At 43.0% G+C, this 25,829-nt stretch overlaps 1 protein-coding gene across 4 annotated transcripts in view; it reads left to right on the forward strand.

Moving 5' to 3' along the window:
- The window catches only part of LOC108699920 (disabled homolog 2-interacting protein), a 254,554-nt gene that overhangs the window by 46,920 nt on the left and 181,805 nt on the right, over window positions 1–25,829 (forward strand). The gene's annotated exons all lie outside the window — the stretch shown is intronic.

The raw sequence follows: 25,829 nt of genomic DNA on the forward strand, positions 1-25,829 counted from the left end.
CTTTTAAAATTTCTAATACCCTTTTAATTCTGGGTAACTCTGCCTATCTGTTTAGACGGCAGGCTCTTTTGCCAAATTGTCTATTCTGTGGCCAACATCTTGTACATTTTTGATTATATGATATTCAGAGTTGTAGCTTAGCCAGCAACAGACCCCATGGAAGATCTCTATTTAACAGAAAATAATCATGCTCTGATGGTGGATACTCATGGGATGCCCCTACTGGGTAATGTGATATAAAACCAGTCCCACCCATTTTTATCCCTGGATAAAATGGGTGGGATTTGGGGGTCGTGAATGTTTTCTAATCCTGTATGTCCATTGATATGTGAGTTATAAGAACCTGATAAGTTCACCTATCAGATCTTTTGGGAAAGGCTAAGTCTCTGCATGAATGTTTATCCCTTGTAGCGCCATTCTGTAATTAAATTTATTGTTTTATCTCTGTTGTAAAATTAATGTCTTTTTTTTTCTGCTGCGTCCTTGAGGCACACTAAGGTCATTCCTGCATTAGGAATTGAAATATATTCATCCCGGGACAAGTAGTATGTAATCAGAATTTTAAAGTAAGATGCACGCTCGTTCCCAGCCTGGAAGAAAAATAAACAATTAATTAAGCAATTAAGTACCAGATATATTACTTGTAATGCAAGAAGCAAATATCAATCCTCCCACAAGGGGCTGTAATATTTTTGAAGCACAGTAAGTAATTAATTGTTTATACATCTTGACTCTCATTAGATGTCCCAGAGAGCACCATGCGAAACTCTTAGATCCGGTGTCTGGGGCCTAGTAATGAATGATGTTATTAGAGTCCATACAAAGCTGTAAAAATATCAATATCTCCACCATGCATCATTTTATGTGTTCCAGTGTGTCAGCTTTTCATCTGACTGGGGGTAAGAATGTGATTCTTAAGACTAAGGACTTGGGCATTTAGTTAGGGCAACTTAGGCATGATATTGACTGGAGTTGAGCCTTGTTGTAGGAATGTAATTGCGTCATTAATTCTTCTTTGTGATTGACTGAAACATCCAAAGCTTTCATTTCATCACCGGTTGTTCAATGACTTCCCCTGATGGGATTAGGTTTTATCAGGTCCATTGAATCATTCTCTGGCATGCAAATTGTTGCTATTCACTGCCTTGTTATTTTCAAGACTGTCCTTTTTTTGTGATTGTAAAAATGATATATGATATGGGCTGCATGGGGCAGGACAGAGCTTAATCATAAGTGTAAGGGCATGGGCACAATCATTGTTACATTTATATATATAAAATATTAAAAAATTGTGCAAAGTATTGTTTGGTTAACAGTATTACTTTCTCTCTCTCTGGTAGACTCCATTGCTATTCCTTTACTACTAAGTTTATTTACTAGTATAAGACCAGAAAACAGAGGCACCAAGTGGTATCTGAAGTTGTTGGCTGGAGGAGCTGCAAGACATCATGTGGCACAGCCATTTGGAAGTATTTATGGTTAGTGACCATGCAGAAGACCAGGTCCCTCATAAGGAGTGTGAGACAAGCAGCAATGGGTTTAGCAACCAGCAGAAACACCAGAGCTTGTATAGCAGTGGTTTCAAACTTTAGGGCCACCACCCAAGGGGGACTTGGAATTCGGATTTGGCATGGGCAACCTGAAGGCTAGTTAGGGACATATTTGGGAAGACTGCCTTTTTGGACTCCTAGATGGAAGCCCATCTTGAAGGTCAATTTGAGAAAAGGTTGGGGTGAACAGATCATCCAGCATTTGGGACTGGCCAGACTTGGACATGTCTCAAAATTTCTAATACGCTGCCTATCTGTTTAGACGGCAGGCTCTTTTGCCACACTGCCTATTCTGTGGCCAACATCTCATACATTTTTGATTATATGATGTTCGGAGTTGTAGCTTAGCCAGCAACAGACCACATGGGTCTATAATTATTAACAGAAAATAATTGTGCTCTGATGGTGGATACTCCTGGGATGCCCCTACTGGGTAATGTGGTTTATTTCCTATCTTAATACTGGCCTTCAGAACCAGGCAGGGATGGTATCATTTGGGGCGGGGTTATGATGCGTGGGGGCGGGTTAGGCAGAAAAAAAGGGAATGGGGCAAGGATAGTGTGAGGGAAAATGAGCAGACTAGGCCAGGAAATGGGCAGGCCTGTGGTTAATAGGGGAGATCAGTGGAGAGAGTGAATAAAAGGGAGGGATTTATAAGGCATTTACTGTATCATTTATTGGCACATACAATTGTCTGTGAATTTACAATACCAGTGCCACTCTTGCTGGTGATTTACAGGCTTGGACAGTTAAATACCAGCACGGTGGAAACCTTACCACCTTGTAAGAGATTGTTTAGCATACCTCCCAACTGTGACATTTTTCACGGGACAGTCCCGATTTTGACTGCTGAAACCTGCAGTCCCGGATTGTTACTGAAATGTCCCGACTTTCTCTTTCATCTCCTGCACTGATCTGCCAGAAAAAGATACAAAGTTTCTAACTTAATTGGCTTTTGGCAAAAAGCCCAGAATATGTGGCAGGTACACTTAGTTACTTTTGTAACAATTTAAGATCAGCAAAGAAACCATTGTAACAATTTAAGATAAGCAGGTCTTCCCCAAACTTCATAAAAAGACCTACTAATTAAAGCCAAGCGTCTGCTTCCTTACCCTTAGGTGTTGCTGATGGGGTGGGGGGTCGCTTGATTGAAAAAGCAAATGTGGGGAAGACTTGTAGAGCAGGCGGGGCAGGAAATGTAGAACTTGGCACAATGGATCTGAGGCCGGAAGCAGAGGCCGCTAGAAAGTTTCATTGAGTGGTGTAAATCTTACAGGCATAAAGGGAGGCAGTGACTTTATCCCCTTTTGTTCTGTAGTTCCTAACGAGAACCCTTAATGAAGTGCCATTCAACCAACTTGTCTGGAGCTTATTAACAGCATAACGTAAATCTCTAACATATTTTGGCCCTTCGGCTACTAGGAGTAGAGACTCTTTCCACCCCCCTCCTTTTTGGTGGTTTTTACATTTTATTCGGCAATTTATTTAAATCCCGTGGGAGGGGAGATAAAGGAGAAATTCCAATGCCTGAATAAACCATTTATTGTTATTGGATTGGTATTGAAATATTGAGTTTTATCAGCCATTCCTGTATTAGGAATGCCTGGCGGCTGAGCATGTTCTTATTATATTATAATATTATGTGGGCCAGGCCTGTATAGCTCTGTATAAAACATGAAGAGCAGAAATGAGGCCTCTCCTATACAAAGTGACAAGTGAAAAGTATGTTTTATATATTCAGGGCCTAATAATGCCTGCAGATCCAACACAGGTATTGTTCCAAGAAAGAGGCAGAAAGGTCTGGTTTGCTGGTATAGGGGGCGTCGCTTAAGGGGATTGGTGGTCCATCCGCAGGTTTTGGCGTTGCTTGGCCAAATATGGGGCCCTGTTCTCAATTACTGATGGGAGGTGCTCCCCAAAAGTTTATCTTTCCAAATATGGGGCATGATGTCCTGTGGCATTTGCTTTGAATCAGGGAGGCAGTTGCTCAGCGGTTTTAAATTTTTCAAGCAAGTGGAATTGGGGGAAAAAATATTTTCATCAATTGGGACTTTGGTTTGCTGGTGTGCCCCCTGGTGTCTGAGCCTGGCATTGCAAGATGGCAAGTGCTTTCCTCCGAATAGCAACAAGTGGTTTGGTGAACAACTTTCAGTAACCAGGCTAGCAGTTTGGATATATGGATTAGGACGTTTTGTGTAGAAAATGGTGGAAGGAATAATGTGTGTCAAGGTGAGGGTAACCCCATTTGTGCCCACCTAATATGTCCATTAGTGATGTGCATTAAAAACTCAACCCCCACCCGACCCTAAAGGTGGCCATAGACGCAAAGATCCGCTCGTTAGGAAACATCGCCAAATGAGCGGATCTTTCCCCGATATGCCATTAACAAGCATGGCTATATCGGGGGTGATCCGATTACGATGTGCCATGGGTTCCGGTGGGATCGGTCGGGTCAAAATCAAACCTGACAGATTGACCAAACGACCGATCTCCGCCGGACGAAAGATGTCGGCACACGCCACACACGATCCGAAAATCGTACCAATCCTTGATTCGTACGATAGGATCTGTGTGTCTATGGCCACCTTAACTCTCAAAATGCTGCTGTTATTATTGGACCCTGGCCCAACCCATACCTGTGTCTTCTCACGAGTGCCACTTCCATGTGCACTTCTGCTTCCAAGACATGGAATCTTTGGTAATGTACTTCCTCAATAGTTGGCCAGATTTTAACCCAAACCCATCCAAACAACAGTAAACCTTGCGATGGTTTTGGGTCAACCAGTACATCACTAGTGGCCACGTCTCTCTACTCTCTCTGCTTGTTTAATGCAAAGCCGCATTCCCAGCTCGCTCCTGTATATTTACATTAATATTCTTGCTTGCCTTTCATTTCCCTTTAATAATACATTCTGCTTCTGATTATTTTTACTTTAAACCCATGTTTCTTTACCTTTCTCCCAGAGGGGCCAAGACCCAGGGAGTCAGCTCTGCAACCCCCCACATTGGCTTAGAAATAATTACTGTATTAAAGGAGAATAAATGGAACAATGATGGAGGTGGGGGATGCCAGGTTGTTAGGCACCACCCAGTGATTCTAATCACCAGTGTGTAATCCTGGGCCAGTAGTGTTTCTCTTCTTCGCCCGGGGGGGCACCATTTCTTATTCAAGTCAACAGAGGGTGGTAGGGGACAATTTCAGGTGCTCAGCCTAAGAGACAAATGTGTATTCCAATGGTGGCCATAGACGCAAAGAAAATATTGTACAAAACCAATTTTCGTACTATATTTGTTGCGTGTATGATGGAAAAAGAGTCGTCCGATAACGGCAGAAGATTTGGATGTTGGTCGGCTCATCAATCGTGCTGGACAGAAAATTTTGATTGGGTGCCTTTGAAGGCACCCAAACATCGGCCATTGTTAGTGCTGAATCGTCAGATACAGGCAGGGCCGGATTACCCGCTAGGCGCCCTAGGGGCCTGGCCCTGGATAACAGAAAAAAAGCACCTAGTGGATATTCCAGGTTCTGGGCCACCCTAAGGGCGCAGTGACATCGCGACACTGTGCTGTCGCAACACACGGACTTTGTGGCACGGTGATGTTGCGGGCCGCCATTGCATCACAGGGGGGAGGATCACCAAGGCAATAAAAGGCTGGGTGTGCGCAGTTGGTGTCCAAACTTCTTCTTGTTAGGAGCACCTCTGTAAACTTGTGTTTTGTCTTGCGGCCTATTTATTTTTCTGTGCCTAATTGGTCTGTGGCGCAGCAAGTGTGTGGCAGTGCCAGTGTCTCTGTGACTGTACAGCAACTGTGACAGTGCCTGCTGTGCCTGCTGCAGGATGAATTTTTTTTAAATTACTAAAGCGTGGGACTGTCTGGGGGGTATGCACTAGCATAGCAGTGCTTCTCTTACAACTGTAACTTTAAGTGGTTCGAGGTGGGGGGCGGGGGGCTACCTTGCCTAGTGCCCTGTTTAGTCTTAATTCAACTCTGGATACAGGTAGAATTCTATTGTTACAACTTGTATATCTGACGATTCAGCTCTACACGTGTGTATTAAAACAAACGACCTTTCTTGTAATCAGGGGTTGGCAATCGATTCAGCTGTGCCTAGGGCACAACTATTTACTGGAAGTGTGGGGCATTTTTCTTTAAAATATAATTTTTCTCGCATGCAGTGCAGCAGACAAGTAGATTTTCCATCTTTCTGCTTCTGGGGGGACTGCCTCCCAAATTTCACTTCTCCACTCCCAATGTCACCAGCCTGCCCTGTATCATCTCCCTGCAAACTTAGTGCTGCTGGCAAAGGTCGCAACCCTATACCCAAGGCAGTTATTAGACGAGCTTCTTCCTCCTCCTGACCCTATGTCACCTGGTCTGTGTACCCCTAGTTCTTCCAGATAGGGGCAGTGGAACTGTGGTAGGAGAGACTGCACTGCAATGAAAAATGGAAGCTATAAATTACAGGGTTGAACTGTATAGAGCAGGGGTGTCCAACCTTTTGGCTTCCCTGGGCCACATTTGAAGAAGAAAAATTTTCTGGGGCCGCACATGAAATACACAACACTTTTGATTTATAAAAATAAAGGAAATACACAGAAATTAACTACAATACCAGCTAGATAACCAGATTGAGCTATACACTGGAATATGGGACAAATATAGAGCAACCTTCTCAGGGTTGCCAGGTCTAATTTTCAAAACCAGCCCAAAACTAGCCAAGTGGCACTTCAAAGGTAGCCCAAAAATAGTTCAATATTTGCGTTCAAAAAAAGTCTAAAAAATAAATAAATGTATGTGGAAATATGCCTTTTTTAGATTTTCACTGTTTTGCTAATTTTCCAACAAAGCAAAATGGTAGGTACAGACTTGACCATCACCAGGGGCGTAACTAAAAGAGGCCCAATTTGTAACTGGCGTATTTTCATAAAAAATTATTTATTTCACTGCACATATTGTGCTATGTTTGGGCTACTTTTGAAGTTGAATAAACAATTTATTTATAATTAATTTTTCAGTTACAAAATTAATTCTCTATTTTTGATACTATGAACTGTGAATTTAATTAAGAAGTGATTATTCATTGCAATGCACTTATAAGCTATTAAGTACATTTACCTTATAATTAATTATCTTAAAAACAAATCAATTGATTATTGGGAATCACAGGGGGCTTGGGAATTCATTTCTTTCTAATTAATTTTTGTATTAATTCTAATTTATTACACTGCTCTTTAATTAACATGATTGAATAAATAAGTCCTGTGGACAAGGAGTGAACAAATTGGTTGTCAAATAGATTTAATAGCAAATTAATGCCTTATCCTACAGACCTACACACAGTGAATTTAGTAAAAATAATAATTCCAGAAAATGATGGAATAGGTATATGGCCCAGGGGTGTTATTACACAAATCCCTACTTCCAAATTTATCATGTCAAATGCAAAGCACTAAGCCAGACTAAAACAGTAAAAAATTCTGTACCTGTAAAAATACTGTGCAGGTGTATTGTGCTGAACCAGGGGAGCTGAGGTAATAATAATTTGTTGCTGTGGAGTGCAAGAGTGCCAGACTTGCCAGTAAGCTGCAGGCTGAAGCTAGCCTTTTATTAGGCAGGAGAAGAGCCACGTAGTTTTGGGAGTTGCTCTCTCTCTGTGCCTTTATCACGCTGCCAGACAAGAGGGCGCAGGGCCCAGCAAAGCCAGGAAATTGGCGCCAAACACTAGCTGCTAGCTAGCAGCCATTGGGGAGACTGGTGCGGAGAACACAGGCGGTGACGTCATACGCAGAGCGCCGGCGCTGACGTCACACGCAGAGCGCCGGCGCGGATGTCACACGCACCGCGCGCACAGTAGAGAGGCTGCAGCCAGTCCAGCAAAGCTGTGGGGACAGGAGGTGTGCCTTTGCTCTGACGCGCAACATGCCAAACAGATTGTTTCCTGCTGGGCCGCACGAATCTCCATTCCGGGCCGCATGCGGCCCGCGGGCCGCGGGTTGGACACCCCTGGTATAGAGTACCAGTGAATCTCCTGGTATTCCCCAGCCAGGGACCATTTTTATCTTATTTCCACCATAGGACTATATGACAGCTGTTCATTTTACCTTGTCTACGTGGAATTATTGAGAGCAGGCCTCATTGTTGGGTTCTTTAGTTCCTAGGCACAATCGCACACAGCTTCCCTACAGGACTATCTTTAGTAGTAGCAGATCTTTATGTCGAATCAGACCTTGCACGGTCCCATTATTGTTTGATGTAATACTCTCCAAGCAATGGTCCTTTAGCTGTCATTGAAGTCTCACTCCCACCACAACAGAAGAAATACAGTTTGGACACCGGTATAAAGTGGTGTTTACGGTCACCATGTTGCCTTATTTGTGTCTTGTAATACACCTACTTTAATAAATACGCTGCCCACCCCTGCTGCTTGGAAGGCAATGGTTGGTGGTTAAGCTTGATTTTTCAGGACAGGCTTTACAGATATAGTAAGAAGAGGCAGGTCTTGCTGAAAGTTAAGGACAGAGTTGGTGAGTGCCCTTGTTCATGTTGATTCACTTTGGTTTCAAATGTGACGTCTTCTGTATTTGTAAAGTGCCTTCTTAAAAAAAGGAAAGAAGCTACAAGTCGAAATGTAGATTTTTCTTCTTGTAAAGATCACACTTTGTGTCATTAATACTGAAAACGGCACGGAATTGCCTGAAAGGAGGAGACGTGCGCTGAATTGGCTCCGTGATTTTTTATGAAACAATTTTGATGTGATTGATTGGGTCGTTAAAAAGGCTTATTGTTTAGGAAGGCACAATGGTTGTTTGAATCGAACTCCTCCATCAAAGCGTCAGCGAGCTCATGCTCACAACTCAACATATTTACTGTTCTGTCAAGTGCCGGCACTGCCCATAAGTGGGATACGGGGCGTTTATTTAGTGTTTATTGTGGCTCTCGGAGTACAGTCCGATTAACAGAGCATGCTGCTGCCGTCATGAGCCATATACCTGTGAAAATATCATTGCACCACCAGCCACATTATCATATCATATCAACTGGTTTAACTAGGAAAATATGAGAATGTTAACAATCCATAGACAAGACCAGCCTGGGCTCATTAACATGCATAGGGCCCGTGCCATACTGAGCTACTTTGGGCTTAATGCATACCTCCCAACTGTCCTGTTTTTCACGGGCCAGTCCCAATTTTGACAGCTCAGCCCGCAGTCCCGGATTGTTACTGAAAGTCCCGACTTTCTCTTTGATCTCCTACACTGACTCAAGAAAAAGATACAAAGTTTCTAACTTAATTGGCCTGTGGCAGAGAGCCCAGAACAGATACTTAGATACTTTTGTAACATTTTAAGATAAGCAAAGAAGCAATTTATAAGCAGGTCTCTTGGGTAAACTGTGACTTGCAGATTAAAGGGCAATTCACCTTCATTAGCAAAACTGTAATAACACATAAAAAACCACAGGAATGTTTTTAAACTTTTATAACCAGACATATTTTGAAAAATGGACATGGTAATTAGGGGGTGTGGCCACAAAATGGGTGTGGTCAAAACATTTTGCCACAATCCATGTGGCAAATCTTTTTGTCCCTCTTTATATTTCCAAAATGTTGGGAGGTAAGTTAAATGGAATCAAATCTCTAGGGCCACCCCAACCTCTACAGGTTCCCCACATGCTTCTTATTTACGGAGATACAGACAGAGACAGCCATGGTCAACCACTGTCCATAACTCACTGCCAGCTGTCTCCACCATTGTTTGCTGCCTCTATCTGCCAGTCCCCCAAGCCCCAGTATTCCATATGGAGAGGGCTTGGCACAGAGGGAACCAGGGCAAGATTTACATAGTAGGTGCCCCTAGGCCTGTTGCAGTTTGTTACCCTCTGTCCCCATCCTTTCTTTGAGCAAATTTTCATCATTGGGTCCGGAGCACTGGGGATTGGCGCATGGGTAAACAAAAAAACTATTGGATCTCCTGCACATCCTCGGTGCTTCTGAACCAATACAGGTGTTGTTGGAAGGTATGCCTCCCCCTACAATATTGCTGCCCTAGGCCCGAGACTTTGAGGCCTTTTCCACAAATTCGGGCCTGCAGGGAACAGTAGGAACTGTGCAAATCCCCCCCTCCCCTTCCCCAAGAAAAGTTTTCCTCCACATTGCACCCAAGGCACCTGCCTACCACTAGGTCCCACCCTGACAATATTAACAGCCCCAGAATTGCCCCATAGAGAGTTCTAACAGTGACAGTACCCCTGTAAATAAATGTAATAAATCCATACACAATTTGTGACGACGAATCTCCATCTCAGGCCTCGGCAGCCAGAAGAAAACAGCTTGTAAACTCTGAAATCCATTTCTACACTAAGTCACTTTTACAGTTTGATCAATGTTCAGTCCCCACGGGATATGTTAGAGATTTATACAACCCAAAAAATAGTCACGTTAAAATGACAAACGTTTATAACAAAATTTGCCGGGTGAAAAGACTTGCGAGAGAAAGCGAAGGCGCACAAGGGTATATATTACGGCTGCTGGAGCCAACATTGCTCTCTGGCCTGTGATGACTTCCAACACAAAATAGCTGTGTGTGTACAGAGAGAATGAAAAGTTTATGGGTCTTAAACCGAAGCATTGTGTTTTGTTTTTGAGCTTTTGTCAGTTGTATGTTAGCATTTTTTTCTCTCCAATCCCTGAGCAGAATGGTGACGCAATCTAGAGAATCCTAGAGAAATGAAAAAATATATTATCGGACTTACAAACTGATCATCCAGTCACTGCCAGTCTGAAATCTGCTGTCTGCCTTCCACCCATCTGCTGCGTCTGGTTATGTTATCGTCCAGCTCCAGCCCTCCCTTGTAGATCCCCAGGGTTACCACCATTTACAGTATCATACTGACCAAGTAGAAGTAGCATATTGACTAAATATTAGTGATGGGCGAATAAATTTGCCAGGCATGGATTTGCGCCACATTTTGCTGCCCGCAAATGTTTTTGTGAAACTGTGTCAAATTCGCCAGCAAAAAAATCCGCCTCAACAAAAAAAATTGACAAAATTGTACATAAAAATTTACGTGTGTCTAAATTATTTGGACGTCCATTGACTTTAATGCATTAGGACAAAATAGTCATGCGTATAAAATTTGTCGCTCACATCAAAAATTGTTGTCCGCCCAAGATTATATTGATGCCCATTGACTTCAATGCGTTTGTGAATTTTTGCAGTTTTGCAAATTATTCCGCGAAAAAGGACAGATTCGCCCATCACTACTTCATGTTACTCTTCTAACCAGTGTCGGACTGGCCCGCAGGGACACCGGGAAAACTCCCGGTGGGCCCAGGTGTCAGTAGCCCTCTTCCTTCTAACCATTTAGCCAATTTCATGGTCATTCCCTATTTCTTTATGAGAAAAAAAGAGACTTAATACTGGAAGAACAGAGCATAGTAAGTAAATATAAAAGACTAGGAGAATAAAGAGGTTGAGTAAGGAGAAGAAAGAATAATAGTTTGGAAAGTGGGCCCACAGTCTAAGGTTTTTTGGTGGGCCCCTGGCATCCCAGTCCAACACTGCTTCTAACAACCCCAACAATGTCCAAGTCCATGCTGAGTCCTGGCTTTTAGACCAGTCCTAATTTATTACTTGGTCTCTGTTCAAGACTCAACTTTTAGGGACTTATGAAGTCTCTGGAACCATCGTTCATGGGCTAGTTTATGGCTGTGGAAGTGGAGATTGAGGCAGATTCACAAGCGCACAAGCCACTGGTGGGCCCCAGAGGGGATGCGTGCCCTGGTGCAGTCACACCACCCTGCACATTTGATATTCACCACTGTGTACAACCCTCATTGGTTAGTATTACTGGCCCCATCATATTTGGTCCTGGATCCGATTTCATCACTGCGCTGTTTGGCGCTATGGACAATATCTTTAGGCCGTAGAAAGCCGATATGTTGCGTGGGGTGGGGAGGGAGTTGACAGTAGGGTGAGCTGAGCTTGTTCTATTACAAGGAACATTGAGTTTATGTGTTCTGAGTTACTGAAGAGCCTAGGGTAGGCCCAAGACCATATTGAAAATAAGAGAATCACAGTATCAAGATTAGTGACTGGAGTCACCTGTGGGAATCCTTACAAATGGGCACCAACCCCCCCTTCCCAGGATGGTTTCAGTAAAGTGCAAAATATAGTCCAACATAACATGCATACCTATACTCAATAATGTTTTTGTAGGCCACCAGTTATGATGGCTGTTGTAACTGCCCACCAGTTTCCATGGGTCGCCCCGCCACTGTAAATGTTTAACATTCCCATGAAACGTAGAACCATACAAGACTTGTTCCCATTGATTGCAGAGGCCTGGTTATTGGATGGCAGCTAAACACCTCTTAATAAATCAATCCATTGATCCTGAAGGAACCAGCTCCTCAAGAAGTCACTCAGCTAGAGCTTCCTATGAATCATTTAAGATAAAACCCCATAAATAGGGGATATTAAGTGCTTGCTGGGAATCACGTTTCCTCTCATTTTTTTTTCTTGGATATATAAAATCTGTTTTGTATCATTTTATTGAGAGGTGAGCCTTTGGCTTTTCCATTAATGAAAATCACCCCCCCCCCTCACGCCCCGCACAACTCCTTGTACTGCTCCAACATTATTTTCAGCCGATAAGCCCTCTCAGAATAAATCCAATTACTTCCTTCAGATATCAGGCGTAATTATCATAATTAATCTGTTTCATTCCTTGCAAGATGATGATTGTTCTGTTATAAAATGATTAAAGCAAAAATCTTAAATTTTCTGGTTGCACAACTTCTCTGCTCGTTGAATGAAGCAATTTAAATCATCTTTTTTTTAAAAAAAAAAAATTATAAGGGGGAGGAGCTCTACTTTGCCCAGTGTTTTTAATTCAAAGCTGTTACGACCTGCGTCGGACTGGGCCGGCTGGGGGGTCCTCCTGATTTCATTTTAATGGTGCTTATAGAGAATCCAGGTAGAATAAGGTGAAGATTTATTCCCACTCTCCCTTCCAGTGCAAGGGGTGATCTCTTTAGAAGATACTCGGACACAGGAAGGAGTTCATTTGTCGTTGGGGGGAGAGTAGCATCTACATCCCCCCTGTTTCTCTGGCTTGAGAATACAGTGGCCAGGCCGCTCTCCGTTCTCCAGTATTACCTGGATAATTCATGAATGTGATCCTTTATTAGTAATAAACCCAAGGCAAAGCCATAAAGAGTGAGGTAGGAGACAGCTGAAGTCCGGGAGGAAGATTACTCTGGCTATTTATCACTTGCCGCCTTTGCTTATTACTTGACTAAAACATATTTATTGGTGTTCGGCCAATTTAAATATATAAATTGGCGTCTGGAGCTCTTTTTATTTTATTTTTTTTACTGTGTTTTTCTGATGCTTGATATAAAATGAATAGGGGCAGAGCAGCGAGGCGGTAGACGCAAGGGGGTGTGATTAGAAAAAGGCTGCATATTTGCCGAAGTGCAGTATACGCTGTAATGAAAATCAGATTGCTTGCCATTAAAGTAATTGATTAATGTGATTAGACTTGGTTACTCTTCCGTATACTGCTTCAGCTTTGTACAGAGCCGCAGAATGTTCTAGGCACAATAAGACAGCTGCAAATATTCTGTTTTGCCGTTGCCATGAGACCAGTCACTGAGTTATCTACTGGACAGAAAATATATCCACTTCAGCACATGTAATTGCCGGTATGTTGTTGAGCTTTGCTGCTATGGTATAAGGCTTGGAATAGTGCTAATCTTGCTCTTTAGGGGTTGGGTTTCAAAGTCTCTCCTCCCATGTATGGGCAAATGTGGTTGACGTGTATAATAGCTGGCTTCCTGACCTTGCCAGCAGGAATGTCTCTGAGATTTGGGGTTCTGACCTCACAGGCAAAATGACTCAACCAGTGTCGGACTGGAAGAGATGTGGCCCACCAGAAGATAACCAGAGATATGGGCCCCGGTGGACCAGTCAGATGCTGGACTCAATTTCTTTAGCCTAACAGAAGGGCTACAATCTGGGAAGTGTTACTATTTCCATCTTGCCCCAAAGCTGCTAGTTTGCTCACTGATGCCCTGCTATACTGATGTGTAGGGCTGGAGCTGCAACAGAGGCCAGAACAAGTATGTGCCCATGGTCCTACCCATTTTTCCACCCTAGGTACACTTCCTCTCCAAATTCCAGCCTTGGCTGCTGATAAAACTGTCCCTAGGACATGTGTGACTTTCATATGGACCTTAGATTGTAAACTCCATTGGTGCAGGGACTGATGGGAAAGATGTTTAATAGCATGGCGTTATATTAATGAAGCTGTACAGGGGTATGGGTAGGCGTCGCTGGCCTTCTCTAGGAATTCAGCACTGAGCATGTGAACAGCTCCCATTGCTGCCTGGCACAGCGAGGCAATTTCACGTGGCATTAAATAACAGGCACTTGTTTATGTCCCCCCAGATGCCATGATGCTCTATTCAGTCAGCATCAACACTAATCAGGGCTCTTGGCTCATGTTAGTAGGATGACTCTCCACTTGAGCATGAGAGAGACTTGATGCCATTTCCCCCCAGCATTAATTCTAACAACTGGCTGTACAGAAAGACCCAATGCTTGTTATGCTCCATCTCCACTCTCGTACTTCACTGTTCCACTTGTCTGACTCTTGACCCTGAAAGATTATCATAAAGCCATTGCACTGCAGCAGTGAGTTGTTTTTACAACCCTGTTTATTGTTCCCTGGGTTTGACACTTTATAATTATACATAACAAAGTCAACAATCTCACCTATTCATTTTGCTTGGACTTAGGACTGTAGCTGTAGTGCTTAAATTGTAGAACTCCCAGCACCCTCCAACATACCATGAAGGGTCAAGACATGCAGAGTGTTTGAGGTTAAAATAAATGGAGTTCCAAGATTATGACAGTAGATGGTAAATTAAATATACACTGGGCCACTGCTTACTGCCCCCAGTATTAATATCCCAGATCACCACCATTACTTCAAAAAGCTTCATGAATTCAGGGCTGGAATTAGGGGTAGGCAGAAGAGACACATGTCTAGGGCATAACAAAGTGGAGGAGCCAAGCACATACCTCATTTCTGACTTAAAGGCAATTTATTTCCATGATAGCATCCTTATATAAACTGTTAGATTTCCATCTAAAATTGCTGTAAGGTATTCAGACTAATACAACCCATACCCCATAATAAGCACTGTGTTATTACTATGCTTTTAAATAATGTAACCATAAATCCCAAACTCTTGTTGATTTCCTTCCCGAAATGAATGTGTTTAGTTCTAAATGTCACCCATTATGTGTTAGTGATGTACCTCCCAGGTAATCCACCTAAATTATATTTTTTTTCCCCCTATAATCACAAAGGGCTTGGGAAAGCTTATAATTATCTAATTATTCTGCATCCAAGACTGGAAGGAAAATTGGTTTCTTTATGCAATGTCAGTCGGGTTATTACTTCACTCTTTAAAGGAACAGTTCAGCATTGGTTGTTCTAATAGAACATGAAAGGGAGAGAATCAGAATATTGCTTTAAAAGATCTCTGTGCCCTCTCTACATACCCCTCTCGGAAACCAATACAATCCCCTGCCCCCCCCCCACAGGGTGTATTTGTATCAGTGGTGTAACTTGAATTTGCCAGCCCCCCTGCAAAAAAATCTTTGACCACTCTCCGCCACTGGCCGATTTGCATCCTCCTTATTTTCTGCAGGTAAGAGAGTGGCTTGGGGGTTCCTTGTAAGCTATAGAGGCAGCAGGCCCCGCAGTCCAGGCCCCCTGCAGGCCTCTGGCATCAGCCTCCTAGCACATTAGCGTAGTATAAACCTCAATATCCATCCTCTGAGTCCATATGTTTTGGTCTCTGATGTCATTGAACCTGCCACATAGAGAGCAGTTTGAGTTGCATTCTGGGGAGCTTCAGAATAGGGATACAAGTCATTGAATTGAACACCAATGAGGGGATCAGTCACTGAGCCATACCCAGTCATCAATCAATCAGTCAATAATGAATTTTCTGCGATGCCTAGTGCCAGCATTTGCCTAACTGCCACACATTCATACTGTGCCGTTTACATGCCAGCTCTGCCTTCCAGCCCCTCAAACAATAAATTCCACTCAGCCTATTAAATATGTATCCAAGAGAATTCAAGAGGAGCATTTCTTCTGTTAGTTCTTATTTATTATTTAGACTAAAACAGTCAAACGTCAAAGCCACACACATTTGATTCTCTCTCTCTAATTGATAATACAAGTATTTGCAACCTGTAAAACAACAAATTTCATCTGTTTTTGCTTTACTTTCACTTCTTACAATGACTTACAAAAATTTAAGCAGAATTATGGTTTATAGTGTCAGACTGGGCAGTGGGACACTAGGAAAACCCCCAGTGGGCCCTGCCAACCCAGACCTGCACCCTGCTAGCGACCACAGGCTCATTGCCCCCCCCAAAAAAAACTAAGGTACACACAAGGAGGATTGCGGAGGCGGCTGTGCAGGAGAGATATAGTGCGGGGGCTGTGAGGGCCCTGAGGCACAAACCGATGTGGGCCCGAACCCCCAGTTTGATAATGTCTTTAGCTTAGTCGAAAGTTCCAATGCTTTTGTTCCTATAATTAAACAATTAATCATTCTAATGCTTTATGGGCACAAAATCAGATTTCTGGAATCTGTTCCAAGCTATTTTTGTGACAACAAAATGTCATTTTCAAAATGGGCCTTTTATGGTCCACTAGAGAACCTGCTCTATCAATTAGATGTAGACCATCGGGGCGATTCGGACCCCTAAGCCATCCGGAGGCGGCTCCTGTGATGCCCCCACTCCCTTGTGCTCACTTGTACTAGAAGAGCCGGTTTAAAAACCCGGTATTTATACTCTTTTTATCGCCTTGTTCTCACATTGCCTCATGGCTGGTGCGCCACTGTAGACCATACAAAATGTAACGGGTGTCACATGGACCTATGGTGGAAATAAGAAAGCGATGATGGGAATTGGCCTTGGTTGGGGAGATCCCCTGGTACCCTGGCATGCCAAGCAGTGATAGCAGCTGTTGGAAAGGATGGAGAGTTCTTCTGTGGGAGGCTAGAGAGGGACAAATAAGAAGAGGAAAATAAGGTAAACGGGTGCTAGTAAATATGCAATTTTAATTATTTTGCTTGTTTTTATGATCCAGTTTTATTGCCAAAGGCTACATCATTGAATTGGAAATGAACTTCCATAGACAACACTTGACAGATTAGCCTCCGTTATGGTTCATCGGTTGACTCAATTGGGGTTCTCTTGCCTCGGCTTTGCACTTCTGACATTGGCATAAATCAGCCCTTTGTTTCATTCAAACACATGCGGAATGCAATAAACTCCTGCCTTTCCGGAAAAATAACCAATCAGTGTTGCTCCTTTATAAATGACTGACCCCTAAATGAAAATCTCAACTCTTTTATGTCCTTGGTGCTTGGTTTGCTTAATTGATAAATTGATTGGTTTGCTGTTCTTGATAAAAAAGGACATTTATTTAACAGGCATTAGTAAGTACAAAAGGGAAGCATTTCATATCATTAGTATTGTGTAGCCTTGCATTATGTAGGAAGGGCTGTAGAATGAGCCAATAACAACTCGGAATAACAAACATGTGCAAACATGATCCAACTATATAGTGGGGCTTGAAGTTACTTCGGTGTCCAACATATCCATTCTTGAATTTATCCACCTTTCCATAACCATTGTGACTGCTGAAAGTGATTTTGCTTTGTTATTTTTGGAGAAAGCCGGTGCCAAGGATCACAGTATGGCAGCTCCTATGACCTTGAGAAGCGTTCTCTTATGAGAACGTGTACTGACACATACATTTGAGGGCTTCCAGGATGGTGGTGCCTGGGGGGCTCATTTTGTGCTTCTCATTGGCTTCCTGGGGCTCTATGTAAGTAGACACTAGGTCAAGAGCATTTTTCACCCATGGTACCTGAAAACATATATATCAGTCAGGGTTCCTGTATGTGATCACATGCCGAACCTGCCTCCTTTTCTGTATGGCCTCCATTTCTCTTATATGGATCAGACCTGGACTGGGATACATATATATTAGCAAAGTTTATGTCTGTATTATGTCCAGTTTATTTGCAAATGATGTTGTGGTACATCAGGGGTGCATTGGTTTTAATGCAAATTCCCTTGTAACAAGCATTCTCTCCGTAAGTGATACGTCTGATAGCTAACAAAGGACCACTCTGTCTCTACTGTATATTTTAAGCGCGTGAGTCATGTAATCACTCTCGGCACAATTACACTTTCCTTTCATCGGGGATAAATTGCCAAAAACGCATCTGCTCTTCCATCACTTGAATTCCTTCAGTATTCATGGCATGATAAAGGGGCATCTAGGCTGGCATCTCTTCTATGCCCTAGTGTTCCGGGGGCGTTATACCTTTGTAGTTGTCCTTTCCATTCAAAGAGCAGCAGCAGCAGCGACATGTAGTTACGAATGTAATGAATACACTATTTTGGATTCGGCCAAATCGTTCATGAAAGATTCAGCTGAATGCCAAACCTAAACCGAATCCTAATTTGCGTATGCAAATTAGGGGCGGGAAAGGAATAAGTAGAAACTTTTTTTTTTTACTTTCTTGTTTTGTAACAAAAAGTCACGTGATTTCCCTACCAGACCCTAATTTCCAAATGCAAATAAGAATTTGGTTCGCTCAGGCACAAGGATTTGGCCGAATCTGAATCCTGCCGAAAAAGACTGAATCCTGGCCTAATCCTGAACCGAATCCTGCATTCAGTGCATCCCTACTTGCATGTAAAGATCTGCCATTGTATGTGGGTAAGGCTCTGCTTTTTCCCTGTATTTGCTGGAAGTGTGTTAACTTGAGATGGTTCTGACAGCTCCAAAGCCACATTTACAACATTGGTTCTGTATGTCTGGACTTTTGCTGAGGTATACCCCAATTGTCACTTTAGGGTCAGGCCACACGAGCAAATTCGGAGTGATTAGTCGCCCCAGCGACAAATCTCCTCTTCTTCGGGGCTACAAACTCCCCGAAATGCCATCCCCCTGCCCTCCGCCGGCTAAAATGAAAATCGACTGGGGGAATGCACATGCGGCGCTTCATTTTCCGAAGTCGCCCGAAGTTTCCTCGTGAGGCAACACATTGGTTTTACCACCAGTGATTCACTTCATCACCAGTAGGAAAACATTTACAGGAGATAATTATATGGATTGTTGGGGGGTCCCTCACGCCAAAAGTATCGAGGTTCTGCACAAGAGAGTAAATGGCACCGTCCAAGCCACATTATATCCAAGATCAAAATAAAAAATGAACTCTGGAGAACCACATCAGATTCTGTGTATTTTATTCAATCACAACATGTTTAGGACAAAAATATCCTTCATCAGGTGCTAGTTTTTTTACAGGAGATAAATTGCCTGAAGAGATTTACCTCAGGGATTTAATCTCCTAGTGCCATCAACCTAATGGTAAATATGGCTTTTTATTTAAAAGAATAGGCAGAATCCATTTCCAACACAGGTTCTGAGCTAATGATAAACAATGGTATAGAGGTGTGTGCTGGCCCTTTACTTTTCATGTTCTAATTCTGTTATAGGGTATAGACCTGTTTACCCTTAATAAACTATTTACTTCATGTTGATGGGTAGCCATGGACAGGCTGCATGCCGGACAAGGCTTCCATGTATAGTGTTGTTATCATACCTGGGCCTCATCTTATTGCAAATGTATTGCTGCCATTTATATAGGTGCATGTGGGTGAGCCAATCAATGTCTAGTCACGCCAACTTAAATGAGGAATCAAAATTCCATTCCATTTTAAAATCCTATTACTGACTGCCCCTGGCAGCCTTAGAACCTTGGAAACTATGTCCCTAATTATAGATAATTGCATGGTATTGATTTTTAATAATTTTGGTAAGTCACATTTAAAGATGGTAGGCCAGCATTATTCCTTCTCTCATATCTCATGCTGAAGCTATGTAGACTAAGGAATTAAAGGGGAACTGAATGGAGAGAGATGGGGAGCAGCAGGTAGATCAGCTTGGCTGGACAGATGGAGATGGGAGGCCGGAGGTAGATTATCTGTAAAATGGGATAAAGGAGGCATAAGGTAGATTGGCTTGCTTACACAAAGAGAGATAGTGAAGGTAGATTATTGAAAAGGGAGGTAGATAGGATTGGCTAGACAGAGGGTTGTAGGAGGTTGATAAGATGGGTTGGACAGAGAAAGAAGGGAGGCAGGAGGCAGAGAATATAAGCTGGACAGAGGATCGAGGGAGGTAGGAGGTATATAAGATGGGCTGGACAGAAGAAGAATGGGGGCAGGAGGTAGATATTATGAGCTGGACAGAGTATGGAGGGAGGTAGGAGGTAGATAAGATAGGCTGGACAGAGGAAGAAGGGAGGCAGATGAGAAGATGGGAGGTGGGACTGGGGACATGGATTCACTGGTTTTAAAGAGAATATAAATGCCAGAGCTGGGTTAATTGGGCTGAGTGGATGGAGATTAGTAGAGAGGAGGTAGATCACTATCTAGAAAGTGAGACTTAGCACTGCCACTCTTGAGATGTAGAAACACTTCTCCTTTATAGAGGAACTGCTGGTGTCAACTGTTCTGTGATATTCTCTCTAAATATGAAATGATTCCAAGTCTGAGGTACAGATACATTTCCCTGGCACTTTAATCACTTGGGAGAGCACATTTTCATCCCTCAGCTCGGTGGATGATTAGGAACTGGAGGAGATGGGACAGGCTGTGCATATGTAAGTATGGTGAATCCAAACCGGAATAAAACCCACATTGGTCCATTGGGCCTTGACAAGATGAAGGACTGTGAACATTTCAATTGGAATTATCCCTGAGAAATCGATGCTTTCCAAATTGAGCCTCAATTCACCAGTAATTCAGAGTAATTCAGGCCTGCAGAGTTTGCCGGGGGCAAGCTATAGCAGCGGCCCAATCTCTCCTTCTCCCCCAGCAATGGCCCCCCCAATCTGCTGCATCTTCCTAGTGTTTCTTAGCCTGGGGGGCCTTCAGAACTTTTGCTGATTAAATCTATTCAAAGGCATCACAGAACTTTTTAATTAGAAAAGGGACGAACAATGAACACCTACCGATGCAATACCAGAGCATTTATTCACATTATTACTTTGTATGCCCGATGGGAATTAATAGAAAATATTCTAAAGGCTCTGTGTACCCGGCACAATCTCCCCCAATGAGTCAGCCTGTTCCTAATCAAGCCCTGGGGTAAGGCAGCGATGTGCCGGAGGTTGGTTTGTGGCACAGAAACTGTTCCCTGTCACAGGTCATCTCTTTCCCATTAACAATTATTGACTTTCGATGCGTTGACTCAACCAGGCGACACGGCTAGTTAGATAGGAACTTGGAGGTGCAATGTGATTAACTCCCATCCAGGCAGGTGTCAGGACAGGAAAGATACAGTTCTGGCAATATTTATATGTATAAAGCGTCGGGCAATGGCATGCTGGACCATTCTGAGCCCTCAGAACCTCTTTCATTTTTTACATGGGGCTGAACTTTGTAACATTGAAACAGTGACACATGAACAGTAATGAAAAGCTTCCAGTGTCAAAGTTTATCTGGGCACCCTGTTAAACCTCTTTATGCTGTGCAAGCACCCTGGGACTGTGCTGTGGTATCAGCTCTGTGCATTTGCTGTGCTCAGCCTATATATCTATCTATCTATATATATATATATATATATATATATATATATATATATATATATAAAATTATGTATGTGTCTGTAACAGCGGTGTCCTGTATCTCTGGCACAGCTCCTGTAGAGACAAAGGCAATGACTTTACTTTATGACATCCAGAAATAGAAAGCGGGGCGACCTCAAGGTCCGGGCTTTGTGTCCTCCTGGGGTATGTCTTCATCTAGCAGAATCACAGGCGTCTGTATGAAAGAGTCAGCCAGGCAATTATTCCAAAAAGGAAAGTGTTCATTAACAGTATATATATATATATATATATATATATATATATATATATATATATATATATATATATATATATATATATATATATATATATATATATATATATATATACTGTATATACAGAAATATACAGTATCTCCAGTCTGCAACCTCCTATTATTAACCTATAGGTGTAATTAGCAGAGGAACATGCACCATGGAGTAGGCTTAATAGGAAATGAGGCCCCTGATATTAAAAAGCACCTCTAACAGTGGTTGTAGCTCCAAGCACTTGCACTTACCAATGCGCTCATTGCGAATTTGCGTCTATTACTGCGGCTGACCTTATAAGGAGCAGAAAAGGAAATTTCAAAAGGATTCCGGAGGTTCGATCCTGTAGCCATTTCTTTTCCGTTCTCCAACCGGTATAATATCTTATAAATTCATCTTATAAACACTGTGAAACAACTCTTCTCAAGGAAGCTCAGGAGACGACAGCGATAAAAATGAAACAAAAATGTTCCAAAACATAGGAATTTTGAAGTAATTTTTGGGTACTTCGACCATCGAATAGGCCAAAATTCGATTCGAATTGAAAATACTTCACAAATTCGATTAAAGTACTGTCTCTTTAAAAAACTTCGACTTTGACACTTCGCCATCTTAAACCTGCAGAATTGCCTTTTAGCCTATGGGGGAACCTCCTATAACCTATATGAGCCATTGGCTAAGTTTTGAGAAGTCGAAGGTTTTTTTGTAAAATCGTACGATTGAATCGTACGAATCAAACGTTTCGAAGGATTTTATTGTACGTTCGTACGATTTCAATTTAGCAGAAAAAACCTTTGACTTCGACTATCGTACTGCACCTACTCAAAGGTCAAATTTCAAAGTTTTTTCACTTCTAAATTCGACCCTTGATAAATCTGCCCATAGTGTATTATATTTTAGGGATGCACCGAATCCAAGATTCGGTTCGGGATACGGCCAGGATTCGGCCTTTTTCAGCAGGATTCGTATTAGGCCGAATCCTTCTGCCCGTCCGAACCGAATCGGAATCCTAATTTGCATATGCAAATTAGGGTCAGGGAGGGAAATTTCGTGACTTTTTGTCACAAAACAAGTAAGTAAAATATGTTTCCCCTTCCAACCCCTAATTTGCATATGCAAATTTGGATTCGGTTCAGTATTCGGCCAAATCCAAAATAGTGGATTTGGTGCATCCCTAGAATATTTTGATCTATTCGCCACCTCTTTGTGTGAACACTCTCTATAATACTCAATCTCACGTAAAACCCACTCCCCATTCAGCGGACTAAAGTCACACTTTTCTTTAACCTTTAGTAATCCAACACCAAGGGAAGATGGGTATTTACTAACGTGTAAGTGCTTATGTGCCTTTCACATATCTCATCTCAATCCATGTTTATTCACCTTTTACCCCACAGTGCTGGGAAATTTGCACAGCTCTGAAATTGGTGGAATTGTGACGTTGGGATCTTTCAGCAGCAAGTTCTATGTTTGGATGTGGCAAGTCCGGGTATAATAAAGCAGATCAGGCGCGGCGGCAGCTGCGAGTCTTTCCCTGCCCCCCCATCACCCAACTGTTTCTTTTTAGCAAGTGGCGCATCTGTTTGCCGTAGTTCCTAATAGCCGCAGCATATGCCGTATCTTCTTGCGCCCGGCACCCCTAACCCCCCGTTCTTTTTTGCTTCAAGCCTGCAATCTGCAGCTCCAACAGTCAAGGAGACGGCATTGCTAATTACATGTGAAAGAGACATTAATAAATGTTCTGGTTTATTCATGCCGTGGCTGTTCGAGATGCGTATTACAGACTCATGAGTCACTATAAGGGGCGAAATCTGAGTTGGAGTCTTTTACTGCCACAGGACAAAACGCGGCAAACTTTTGTCCTGTGATTCTCACCCCATTTTATTTGGCCAGTAGGAGAATTCACCTTTAAATCTCTAGCCACACTAATGCCAATCATTACTAGGTTCTCTATGCATACGCCCTGGCACAATCCCATGCCACCATATCCAGCAACTACCCATACTTTCTACTCACTGTCTAACCCTTATCACACGCTTTACTGTCCACAAACTTCTCAGCCTCAGCAATATGCCACCCAAACCACTTATTTCCCAGTCCCATGCAACCCTATCTACTCACTGCCAAGTTTTGTGGCAAGCCTATCTACTCACTGCCCAGCCCCAGTTCTATGCCAACCCTATCTACTCACTGCCCAATTCTTTGCAAACCCTTTCTACTCACTGCCCAGTCACAGTTCTATGTCAACCCTATCTACTCACTGGCCAGTTCTATGCCAACCCTATATACTCTCTGCCTAGTCCCAGTTCTATTACAACCCTATCTACTCACTCCCCATCCCCCCATGGTACCCTTTCTACTTACTGTCTAACCCTCATCACAATCCCATGCCAACCATATCTATTCACTGCCTGTCCCTAGTTACATGGTACTACGGTCTACTCACAGTCAAATCCTGACCACAAGGTTCTCTAGCCACATACCTAATCCCATGCCACCAGATCCACTCACTGCCCAATCCCATGTCAACCCTATCCACACACTGCCCAACCTTCAATCCCATGATACGCTAATACGCTATCCACTCACTTCCCAGTCCCATGCCAACCCAATCTACTTACTGCTCAGTCTCATGCCAACCTTATCTACTGAGTGCCCATCCCTAGTAAAATAGTACCTTGTCTACTCTCTTTCCGCACTCTCTTTCCATGCAATTCCCAGTCTTAATCAAATGCTACTCAATCCACTTTCCATCCCTAGCACATGGTGCACTCATTGCCCAAGCAGTCTCATGCTACCCTATCTCCTTACTGTCAAGTCCCAGATATTCCTGACGAGGGCAAAGTGCTCCAGAGAAAAAAGTCTCCCTTGGTTGATGTGTCTGTAAGTGCAGGAGCCAGTGATACCCCTGAGATTCCCCTGCTGAAGTGTGAAATAACCCAATATGTTTTCTAATATATTGTTACAGTTAGGACAGAGGGTAAAGCAGGGCAAGGTGGGGACAGCAGTGCAAACCCACAATAGAGCAAAATGGTGGCATTGCCCACCCTGCAGGGCAGAGCCTGTTTTTTTGCCACAGAAAATGTCACATTTGTAAAGTATTTTGTCTAGGGTCGGACTGGGCCGGCGGGACACTGGGAATTAACCCAGTGGTCCCCAGGCCTCATAGTCCAGACCCACTCCACACAGCTGGTAGTCAGCTTCTTTCCTGACCTCCCGGCCGATGTGCATGAAGCAGGTACATGCTGGGGGGGGGGGGGTTTGGGGAAATGGGGGACAGAGGGGAATTTCAGGCTGGGAATTTCAGGCCCTTGGGTGGTTCGGGGGCCCTGATGCGGAAGTCTTGGTGGGCCCAGACCCCCCCCAGTCCGACACTGATTGTGGCTTATGAGCAAGAGTTCTGGGGCCCTTTTTATAAATTAACCACTTCCATAGTGCTGTTCTGCAGAGTTTCTGCTTGTGGGGGGAAGAAATGGAGACTCTTCTGGCCTGCACAGACATATGGACATGGGGGGTTCTGGTGGTGATTCAGAGTACGTAGATTGGCTGATGCAATGATAATGATGGAGTCTATTCCTTTTTTTAAATCCCTTTATAACACAGCTCAAATTCTTTGCTGCAGGGGGCAGCATTGCTACGGAAATGGCCTTTGCAGCTTATAATGGCTCTACAAAGAAGCAAATTCTGGCAATTTCAGACAATTTGGACAAATATTCCTTTAGAACCAATTGCATCTGCCTCCGTGGTGATAGCTTGGCTCCTTTCTTTTTTTGTCAGGGCCAATAGGGTCCGTGAGGGAAAATAAATTATTGAGGAGAGAGAAAAAATTGGGGGGGGGGTGAGAAAAATTGATTGTGAGCGGCGCGCATAAATTCCAATATATATGTATATGTATTCAAATACCACCACATGTTGTCTCTGGGGAATTTGAGTCATTTTCAAGCGCTGAAATCCTCTTATATGGGGTGTTTATTTTAGCAAGTCTTTAACTAGAGCTTCTAAGTCAGGGGTGTCCAAAAGGTAGACCTACCAGTAGACCTTTAGCTGGTGATCAGTAGATCTCACTGTCAACAAACAGCTTGTCTATATCACCCTCCTGTATCAATGCTTTTCATTTAGATATTTATTGTAAAGATGACATTTGAAATAGTTTGTTTGTTAAATATAGCAATATCAATCAATAATTAAGTAAAAGTTTCCATGGAACAGAATGCTAACCATGCTTTTATAGATGCAGAATTGTAGATCATAATGGGCCAT

This window comes from Xenopus laevis, chromosome 8S (assembly GCF_017654675.1).
Source record: "Xenopus laevis strain J_2021 chromosome 8S, Xenopus_laevis_v10.1, whole genome shotgun sequence".
Classification (NCBI taxonomy): domain Eukaryota; kingdom Metazoa; phylum Chordata; class Amphibia; order Anura; family Pipidae; genus Xenopus; species Xenopus laevis.